Source organism: Erinaceus europaeus, chromosome 8, assembly GCF_950295315.1.
Source record: "Erinaceus europaeus chromosome 8, mEriEur2.1, whole genome shotgun sequence".
Classification (NCBI taxonomy): Eukaryota; Metazoa; Chordata; class Mammalia; order Eulipotyphla; family Erinaceidae; genus Erinaceus; species Erinaceus europaeus.
The window spans coordinates 24811081-24821850 of record NC_080169.1 but is presented as its reverse complement, the minus strand read 5'-3'; the positions used below and the strand labels follow the sequence as shown (position 1 = coordinate 24821850).

General features: G+C 37.6%; 1 long non-coding RNA gene across 1 annotated transcript; it reads right to left on the bottom strand.

Moving 5' to 3' along the window:
* Positions 1 to 5637: 5637 nt before the first annotated feature.
* LOC107522739 (uncharacterized) lies at positions 5638 to 9394 on the bottom strand. Its single transcript, XR_001601595.2, has 2 exons — positions 6175 to 9394; positions 5638 to 5884 (listed from the first exon to the last, which is right to left on the bottom strand). It is a non-coding gene; the product is annotated as an uncharacterized LOC107522739 (long non-coding RNA).
* Positions 9395 to 10770: the final 1376 nt, after the last annotated feature.

Below are 10770 nucleotides of genomic sequence, written 5' to 3'. Positions count from 1 at the left end.
AATATTCCATTTTCTTAAAGATTAATTCAAAATGAGCAGCTCTTAATGTTTTAACTGATACATTATCTCAATCTTTTTAGAGGAATCTCTATCCTTCTAAAGCAGGATAATGTGTCCATTGATCACCTTACTGATGTATCCCGTGTCCTAGTCATGCAAAGATGAGAAAGCAGTTTTAGGTATTTCAAAATCAGGATACAGAAATATTTTCCTCATCCATTCAGGCTAACAGGCAGTGGCAGGTATTTAAAGCATCAAACTGTCAACACTGTGACTTCTGTCTTCTGCATCATAATCTGTTTCTTAGTAACACTTGGTCTGAGCTGCAGTAATAGAATTAATTATACTTCATTTTGCTGCCTTTAACAGTATTGACCAAATTTAAGAACAAATGAGAAGTGCTTATCAAGCTTGAAGAAAATAATCCATCAGTGGCACAATTTAAATTCTCTGCAGTTCTCTTATTAATCAAAGTAACACTTACTATCCTATCTCCACTTCCCATTAACAGTCATTAAGCCCTGCTGCTGATTGAAGCAATTTCTTTAGGGATCTCAAACTCATTTTTAAGAGAACCTCCTTTGGTGGAAAACAATATCATATAAGTATGTCAGCTTAAAAGAGAAGGAGAAGTTTCTTCAGTCATGTTCTGGTCTCAATATTTTTCTGTGGTATATGTTCAAAAAGCACACAACTGCAAGATCAGACACTCTAACAGTAGATGGAATGCACTCTCTTCCCATCTCACTCTCATTCCCAACCTGTTCTCACTCAAAGAAGACACAACCTAACAGGAAAGGCACAGACTTTGGTTAAACACCCTATTCGTCTCTTCGAACCATCAGGTCCTTCTTCATGATACCCTTTCTTTCAGAGTGTCTGGTGCATCTCAAAAACAGAGAACACACTGAGGAGGACTTTGCAGAAATGCCTTTATCTTTCTTGGCTTGTAATTCTTAGTAGATACACAATGGAGAGGCAACATTAAGGGGTCCAGGCAGTGGCACACCTGGTTAAGCACACATACTACTGTGCGCAAGGACCCAGGTTCAAGCCCACCCCTCACCTGCAGTGGGGATGCTTCATGAGCAGTGAAGCAAGTCTGCAAGTGTCTCTCTTCCTCACTTCCTCTTTATCTCCCCCCCGCCCCAATTTCTCTCTTTCTATCCAATAAAATGTAAAAAGGAAAGAAAGAAAAGAAGAGAAGAGAAAAAAAAAAGAAAAAGAAAAGGCTACTGGGAGTGGTGATTTGTAGGGCTGGCCTGAGCCCCAGTGATAATCCTGGAGGGGGAAGAAAAAAAAAAGCGGTAAGGTCTGTACTCAGAAGACTTGATCTGAGGAGCAAATCAACATTTCTAAGTCATGAGACTGAATAACCTGTTTAGTTCTTCTGTGCCTATTTTTTCTTTGAAATAGAAATAATACCATCTGCTAGACTTACCTCCTCTCCAAATTTTTTGTGGAGAGCACATGATGAAATATGTGTAAAGATCCTTTGAAAATGTTAAATATCACAGAAGTGTTAATTGTTCAAATCCTAGAAGTCACAGTGGTTTATATAATTCTATCCATATTTCCTTGTTCAGATGCTGGTATGTATTAGGTGCCTTGAGTATTGAGTTGATGCTGGAAAAGTCCTATTTTCTGAAAAATCAGAATTAGATAGCCCACATGATTAAAGAAGAATTGTGGGATTTTTTAAAAATGCCTGTAGTATGTATGGAAGGGGAATACAAAAGTAAAAAGTGTAATTAGGCACTGGGTAAAGACAAAAATTATTGTAGGTCAAAGGAATTTGGAGGGCGATAACATCTATGCAATTAAACATTTCTTTGATCAGTATGAGTGAGGAGATGGTAACCTTAAGGCAAAAACAGAACAAACAGAAAAGAAAAAGGGCATTGAAATTTATCAGATAAGCAATGTCCATCTTCCAATATGAGGTTGGATTTGGGATTTATACTCTGGAACTCTATCTTATCTGCACCACCAACATACTGTGTCAAGGCATCTAATATTATGGAGTCTCATTCACTCTTTGACATAACTCCTAGAAAACCAGTGATTTTCTCTATTTGGTAAATCTAGCCATAGTCTCAGTATTTATAGAAGCCAAATTAAACATAGCACTGACAACAAAATTTTAGATGGTAAGATACTTAATATCTATGCAGTTCAATCTTATGATAAGCAGACTCAAAGACGTCCAGTGATTTTCCTGCTGTCACCAAGCTGACTATTTAGAAGTGACCTCACTCCTTTTAGTGACTTTCTGAGGTCTGTTATAAAGTTCTTCTCTTTCCCCAGAGAGGCATAACTAAGGAAGGGAGTTCTTCTGTACAACTATTCCCTTCATATTTCTATGCAGTTAACACAGAACCTTTTTATTTTGGGTGGCTCAAATATAAGGGCCTCAGGAATTGGACAGGTGAAATAGATCCATTAGTTTCCTTTAATGACCAAGTCCCAAGAGAGAGAGAGAGAGAGATCAAGACCTAGATGTGAATTTGCTTGGCCAGCAAAAAGTTGAAGACGCCTTTCAATAGGCTATTGGGCCTGATGCATAAAGACAATCATATAATCAATGAAGAGATGGAACAGCATCAGCTTCTGATGACCACTGATATTTCCAGCTACAATCCATGGTCAGCTCTTATGATGTTCCCAAAGGCCAGAAGAAAGCAGACTTCAGAGGGAAGTGAGTATTTCTTCTTTGCAGAGATGAAGGGCACCATCCACTACTTAATTTCATATCAGAGACAATGTGTGAGATTCTCACTTCTAAGAAATGCAATACTGAAATGAATTTTTGGATCAATGAAATGCCTACTCCTTCTAAAGCACTTAAGAAAGAAAACATCTACAAAATGTCCCATTAGGCTGACACATTTATAACACTATGAAAAGTGTGCCAGCAGCTTCAAAGCTGAACAGTGTTGCGTTTAAAGAGTATGAATGGATTTGGGTTCAGCGATATTTCATCTACATGAACTAGTTTAGCTATCGTCACATCTCTTCCCAACATTTCCCACATTTACTGTTAACTAGGCATGTACGCCTTGACAGAATGTGGACATCATCTTAAAAAATAAGTTATAAAATGAATGATATTAAATGGACTTTCACAGCATGAGGACATGGAAATATATTCTCATCTTGCTGTGTGGGGCTGTACAGACATAAATGCCATTAGCATTAATGGTAATTATGTGCGTAAATCCCCCATGGTCTGGATGAAAATATGCAAGTGCAATGGCGGGCTCATTCTTGAGAATAGAAACAGCTGAGACTTCTTTCCCCTTTTAACTGGGAAAGCTATACAGAGTAGATAAGAGCATAAAATCTGACCATCCACTTGCCCAAAACATGCAATTCAAGCATTTTAAAACTCTTTATACCTTGGAAAGTTGTAAGCTACAGCCTGGGTTTCTCGGTAATTTGTACAATATCAGTCATAGTTTGCTGTCACCTGATAGGGTTGTTACACTACAGGAGCTATGCACTTTCATAACAAACTCATTTTACTGTGGCCTGATAACAATTGAGAATATTATTTTTCAGTCAACCTAGACAATGCTGTTAACTACAGTGAAAATTTGCTGAAGGTAAGCAAATTAAGCATCCTGTTCATCAAAGTCATTGTATTCTAATCTTATTAAAATAGGCAGGCAGATGACAGTGCCAAGGGAAATATTTCAAGACTTCTTTTTTTAATTTTTACATTAATAAGGCAGTGCAATATGAATGCTTGGTTAGGCTTCACCTTGCAGAGTAGGGTGAAACCAAATAAAGCACTCTTTGCTGAAAAGTCAGAAAACATTAAAACAAAAGACTGCCTGCTTTATAACTTTGCAAACACTTCATCAGGATCAGACGAGGCAAAAGATGTATAATTAAAATATACAAAAAAAACCCTTTGTGGCTTTCAATTACAGCGGAACTAAGAAGCAACCATATTATTTCTACAAACTATTTTCACTTAGCACAATTCAGATGGAATTATTGCCATGACCTTTTAAAAATGTGAAAGAGTGAATCAATACCCTTTCAGAGGCAAGATTGCAGGGAACAGAATTGGCCATGCTGTAATGGTGTGTATTTCTGCATCAGAAGGCAGTTGAAACCTAATTATCGTCAATCACATACAAGGTAGCTCCGTGTATGGATGAACCTGTGCTGGAAGCCACATGCACAAGAAGTTCTGTCTGCATGTTGGTCTTCAAGAGGGAGGGACACGTGTGGTTGAAGGGTCCAGAGGATCTGAGAAGCCCTGGGTCAGAAGAGTCAGGCTTACAGGTGAGTTATAGGGACTGCCACTCATTTACAATAACTAACACTTCTTGTCAGAAACAGCCACCTGTAAATGATGGATAAGTGGTTGGCAGCCTGCCATCCCCCAATAGACCTTGCAGGCAAGAATCACATTTTACTGTCGAGGTCATCTGAATGCTTACTTGGATACATGCCGTATATTATTTTTAAAAAAATAACAAACAGCCAATCAGCAACACTTCTTAAAACTCAAGGGCAAAATAGCCAGCCTGCTTCTAGAAAATAGGAAACAAACATCCAGAATACATTTAGCAGGTGATTTTCTTCACTGTTTCTCTCCAGATACAAAGAAGCAACTGCATGAAGAGGCTTGGGGCTGGTAATACAATGTCACACAGAGAGTCTAAGTATAGGCCTTCACTTTTCCTAAGCGTTTAATGCCCGGTGCCAATAATACAAAATAATAATAATAAGCTTCTCTTTATCAACAGCAGTGATAGCATCTGCTGCTAGACTATGTTGGTTACAAATTCCCAAAAGCTAAAGGAGCCAGTTAATATAACAAGGAAGTAACAGATCTCAGGTTTGACTTTTCTATTTAACTCCATTTTTTTATTGCAATTTGCCTAAGAATACTGAAATAATCCTATACATTGTGACAAGTTTTTTGATACAATAATCTTTTTATATAGCATCAGAAGGTCATATCATGCTTAAATGTGAGTAGAAGTTTTAACATTACCTCAACATAAAAAGCACATTATTAAAAGTTACTGAAATTAAGTCATATAGACATTCCCTTTCCAACTTTTCATCAAAGTGAAAAAGTATACTCTGTCATCATACAGTTTCAGGTAGTGTCCCATCCAGTATAGTGCTGACACATTTAAAAATTTTTTTAAATTTTTCCTTTTGTTGTCCTTGTTGTCTTTTTATTGTTGTAGTTACTATTATTGTTGTTATTGAAGTTGTCCTTCTTGGATAGGACAGAGAGAAATGGAGAGAGGCGGGGAAGACAGAGAGGGGGAGAGAAAGATAGACACCTGCAGACCTGCTTCACCGCTTGTGAAGCGACTCCCCTGCAGGTGGGGAGCCGAGGGCTCAAACCCGGATCCTTTTGCTGGTCCTTGCACTTTGTGCCACGTGCACTTAACCTGCTGCTACCGCCCGATTCCCAGTGTTGACATTTTTTGTAATCGTCAGCTTGCACAGTTCTGTTCTATTAGTGCCATTTGCTCTGACAGAAATGCAGGATTCGGCATACTTGTTAACATTATATAGTAATTGGACAATCTTTTGTTCAATGCTCTTAATGTTCTGAGAATAAAAAGATTAAAAATGCACTTGAAAACAGAAATACTCATTACATACAAGCAATAGTTTTTAATTTAGAAAAGGGTCTCTTTGAAATTACATTTGTTATGCAGAGACTACCAATAATTATCTTGGCTTTAAGTATGCAAACACAAAGATTCTTTTTGAAATGATGACTATTTTCAGAAGTGGCTACCACTAGTTGAATTCAGAAATCCAGGACTGGTCTGTGAAGACAGATGATCCCCAGGTATACCAGATGACTTTTCCAGAATTGTTGCGGTAGGTTCAAGAGATCCTTGTTCTGTTGGGTTTTCAGGAAAGTCATGACACATTTTTGCATAGAAAAACAGAAAAAAATGTCATGACTTTTCTGACAACCTAACAGTAAGAAGTCATTGTGCTTCATATCATATATGTGGTTTCTGCCATATGAGCCACAGAATTCTTAAACTAGGATTAAACTAAATCTTCGTTCTAACATTTTTGAATCCTCTTCCCATAAAACAGTGACATATTATTATTTTAGTTTCTGATCTCCTAACATGATCATTGAAAATAAGAGAACTGAGGGACAAACAGTGAAACTGAAAAGAGTCTGAAATCCTAATCTACTCAGGGATTTTGAAAAGTTGCCCATCATGGCTAAAAGCAGGTTACAGGTAAGGAGGAATTCTTATAGAATTGCCCTAGTTATTTGGGCTCAAAAATAGCTTATAAGAACTTCTCTTAAATAGCTCATGGCCAAAAACAACTTTAACAGCTCTTCTATATGATCCATCATATAGTTGAAATTTATACGACATGAATATCTACTGAACAGTAACCACTCCAAGTCCTCTTTAACAGGAGACTTTTCAAAACACTGATTTCTAACATCCCACAAGGGCTATAAAGTGATTGTTGTTGACCATTGTCTTATTTTTAATGTCCCCTAAATAATAATAAACTTTAATTCTAAAAAATCCATTCTCATTCATGAATATATTTCTTATAAACTAGCATATGATGTGAAAAATTAATTTCCTCCTTGGTAACTTAATTTGTAGATAACGACATTTTTTAGATAAGAGTCTTATATGGAATCTAGAATCTATGTGACTGTTTAACATCATTAAGGGAATATTGTATTGGTTACAATGGCTCAGTAAAGTAACTGGTTTCCATGTGGTTATATCAATCTATTTCTGTAACACTGTACACTAGTTTTTCCCCCAGAGTACTCCTTGTAATGCTGAGAAAGTGTCAGAAATAATGACTGTCTACCTATATCTGCAATAAAACGTAGAGCATGGATATTATAGTTGTAAGTATCAAAGATTTATTTCATGACTGCAGGTAATGATGAATCTTTTAGCACAACTAATGTCTGGAGGAAACCTCTCTTCTTCTCCGAGCTGTCACATGGAGACTATTTATAGGGCCCTTAGTGCTGTGGGGTTTTAGCATAAAGAGGCAATGTGTCTGAGGTGCCACTGGATGGAAATGTTAGCAAGGGCTTCCTCTCATTGAAGATCTTTTAGTAGATGGCATTAGATTCCCTCTTTGTGTGTTTACGTCCCCCCAAAGACAGGGGACAGATGTTTAACATCAGCCCATTAATCCCTTAGCCCAGGTTCCTGTGACAGCACAAACCCAACAGAATGAGCCCTTTGCCTTTGCTCAGTGTAAATGCTGCAATTTACTGCTGATTTACAGAACAGGGTCAGGCCATTAGAAACTTGGCAATCTTCAGTACAGCTGGAAAACAATATGCATGATAAGCTAAAATTCAATACCTTCTTGCACTAATTAAATGGGTTCCCACCAGGACAAAAACACAAATTACAATACAGGGCTTTTCTGCATCCCTATGCATTTTTCTACAGCTGTGACCAAGCTTTATTTGTATACTTCCTTGGATAATGGGTTCTAATTCCCTTCTACTATTTAAAGACTGTGTTTATATCATAGTGATTCTCCATATCATGCCACAGTTGCAGTGCTTCATATTGGTTGAGAACTGGCTTTCCTTTGAAACAAGCAGACAAGTGTACAAACAAAAAACTCTGAAGAACCCCTGAGAGCCCTACTTACATTTCTATTACACAGAAGAGCAGGTCTATTAAAATAAACAGAGATACCTGAAAACATGAAAACCCAAAAGAACTTATTCTGAGATCAAGGTTGTATTGTTACAGAAACTTGCTCTGTAATATGTAGTGGTTAAAGACCAGGCAACTCATTCTGATTAGCAACTCTTGTTTTTGCCAAGGGTGGAGCTTACAAAGACAGTTCATGCAAAGGGTTAATACAGATAAAGTTCTATGGGTTGCCTGATAGAATGTTCTCCTGGCCCTACTATTAAAGAAAAAAAAAAAAACCTTCAAAAAGCAGGTACCTATATACCAGAAATATGGTTCTATGAGATCTGGCACTGCCCGACATTTTCCTGAATAGTGAATAATATTTAGATCATATGTGGGTTGCTTCCAGATCACCCACTGAGAAGCAGAAGCAAGATTTTTGAACAGCTGGAGGTTTAAGTAAAAAACAAGAATAGCTACAGGCTTTATCTTGGATCCAAACGGTATAAATAATAATAATCATCATAAAAAGATACCTGGTAACTATAAATCTCATCAACCAATGTAAAAGAATATTCTAAATCTATTAATATTTTCAAAGACATTATCTTTCTGCCACCCCACTGCTTTGTGACTTGTTTTATCAGCTATATTATTTGCCTTAGAGCACCATCTAAGTGTTTTTCTTCCCCTGTGAGGGGAGTCTTCCACAACCTTCCTAAGACACAGCCCACTGCTCCCCTGCAGGAGGACTGGGGTATCATTAACAACCAAAGACACTTCAGGCACAAGTTGAAACTCCAGTGTTTTCAAACCTTCCTGCCTCCCATCAAAATTCATATCCTGTCACTATTCTAGGAGCAGAAAGGCTTCTCATTATAGCATCATTCCCCTCTTGCAAAAAACACTGATTGCTGCACTGGTGGCTTTGGAAGGCAAAGATGTAATTTAGCAAAATAATGTACCATGCTGATTAATTTAATGTAGCCCATGACTAATTATGGTAATTCATTACATCTACAATTAGGCTAAGTAATTTATTGCACTGCAGTCTCATAAAGCAGAGGATTTATATCGAGTTTTGAATGTCACCCAAAGGACATTTCTGTACCTTGTCTTTACTGAAGCGGAATAAGGCTGCCAGCTGAGATGAACCAAAAAAAAAAAAAAAAATCGCCCCCATGTACACTCACATGGATGCACTGACATGCTCTCTGAAATTTGTGATGTTTGTATTTTGAGATTAAATCCAGTGTAAGCAGAGGTTTCCCTGTCATCACCTCCTCTTCCTCCTGTGCTTGTGCCTTTGTGGTGATTTAGTGTTGTTTCCATTTGTTGTTTTGGGTTTTTTGTTTTGTTGGGTTTTTTTTTTTTTTTTCTGTTAGCCGCATACTAGATTTCTTTTCTGTAAACTCTGGAGACCTTATAGAGGACGATGAGCAACAAACAATAAGCTGCTGGGGTCTTCCCAAATATTATCAGCAGGCATTTGGTGTTGATCAGAGAAAACCGGCACTCATGCTACTAAGTTCTATTGCTAATTCTGCAGATAATACCGCAGTCGACTTCAACAAAGACCTCATCTTCCCTTTGCGGAATGAAAAGGGGACATATCCCCTCACTTAGGAAAGACGCAAACGTAGCATTATTTTGAAATACGGCCTCACTTGTACCCTGCAGCAGGGTTTGCTCCAGCGATGAGGTACTTCAGAGACCAATTTGTTTAGCTGATCACTGTCTCTTTGACGTGGCTGCAAATGTTACCTTTCTTTTTCAATCAAAAACACAGCAGGGGGTGCCATCTGTTTGGCACAGGCCTTAGCTCACTTCCCCAATGCCTTTTTGTGCAGATCATTTTAGGTGGCAATTTGCTAAAAATCTTTCATTCTTTGGTTTTGCTAAATATAACTTTCCAAAATGGACTGTTTTCTCGGAATGTCAGCAAGACTCATAAATGAACGCAGCCATTTTCCTGAGCAGCCAAATATCAGATCAAATGGAGCATTTTTCAGATTTTTTTTTTTTAATGAACAAATGCCTCACTGTCATCTCATTGTTTACTTAAAACCGACATGTTTACTGAGAGTGGTGTGATCACATTTACCCTACTGAATTTTACTCTGTCTTCTTTGTTTGACTTTTTCAGCAGTGTATTGTCACCAGGATTCTTAAGATCATCGTTGAAAAGCACAGGTAAAGCAATTGTATATACAGAGCCACCATATTAAATAGTCATTAAGGAACAACAGCTAGCAGGAAAGTGGTTAACTGTTTTCCCCAGCTCAGATGCTGTTAAAAGCAATGAATTCCCCCCACCCCACCCCACCCCCAGAGTAGGAACAGATGATCAGCACCACGCGCTAAAGCCACAGGGATGTGCGTGGATTTCTGAAAGCTTTGTAGAATACAAATGAATTATTCTCATTCTTCTCCTAGCAGAGCATATAGGCCAGACCTCATTAGAATTCAATATCACTCTGCTTTTCTAATGTTAATGTACCAGTTATATAAGAAATACGGTGGGGGGGTGCTATTCTACAATTATGCTTACCATGATATCATAATTCTGAAAACTGGACATAATCTTTGTTGAAGGAAGTGATTGCAGCTTACCATTTTATCTTTTGCTCCTAATGTAACTTAGATTCCCATTCTCATAGTGGGTTATAAGAGGCCTTAATTCTTTGTGTCACTCTTAAAGCTGCAGTGACTACAATACTGGCTTTATGGCCTTTAAAAAAAAAAAATACCGTGACTAAAGATCAGATTGTGAAAGCTCTGAGGCCATCTCCCTGTGAAAGGAAACACAGCACATTACATTAATAAACAACTGTAGGAGTTTTCTTCATCGAGGAATAACTCAGGGCATTAAGACTTGAGGTCTTTTGTCTAAAGTGCAGCAAGAAGTGTAATGAAAACAAAAACACCAACACATAAAAATACAATTTATGTTCTCTTATCAAGTGGAGAAAAAGTTGGTTAATGTTTGAAAAGGGAGTAGTAATGTAAATTTATTGACAATTTTATTGTAATAATTAGGTGTTTACACAGCCTGGACATTGTGGCTAAATCACTGGTAGCATGTTTATTTGTAGGAAGCTTTTTGCTAGGCACTGCA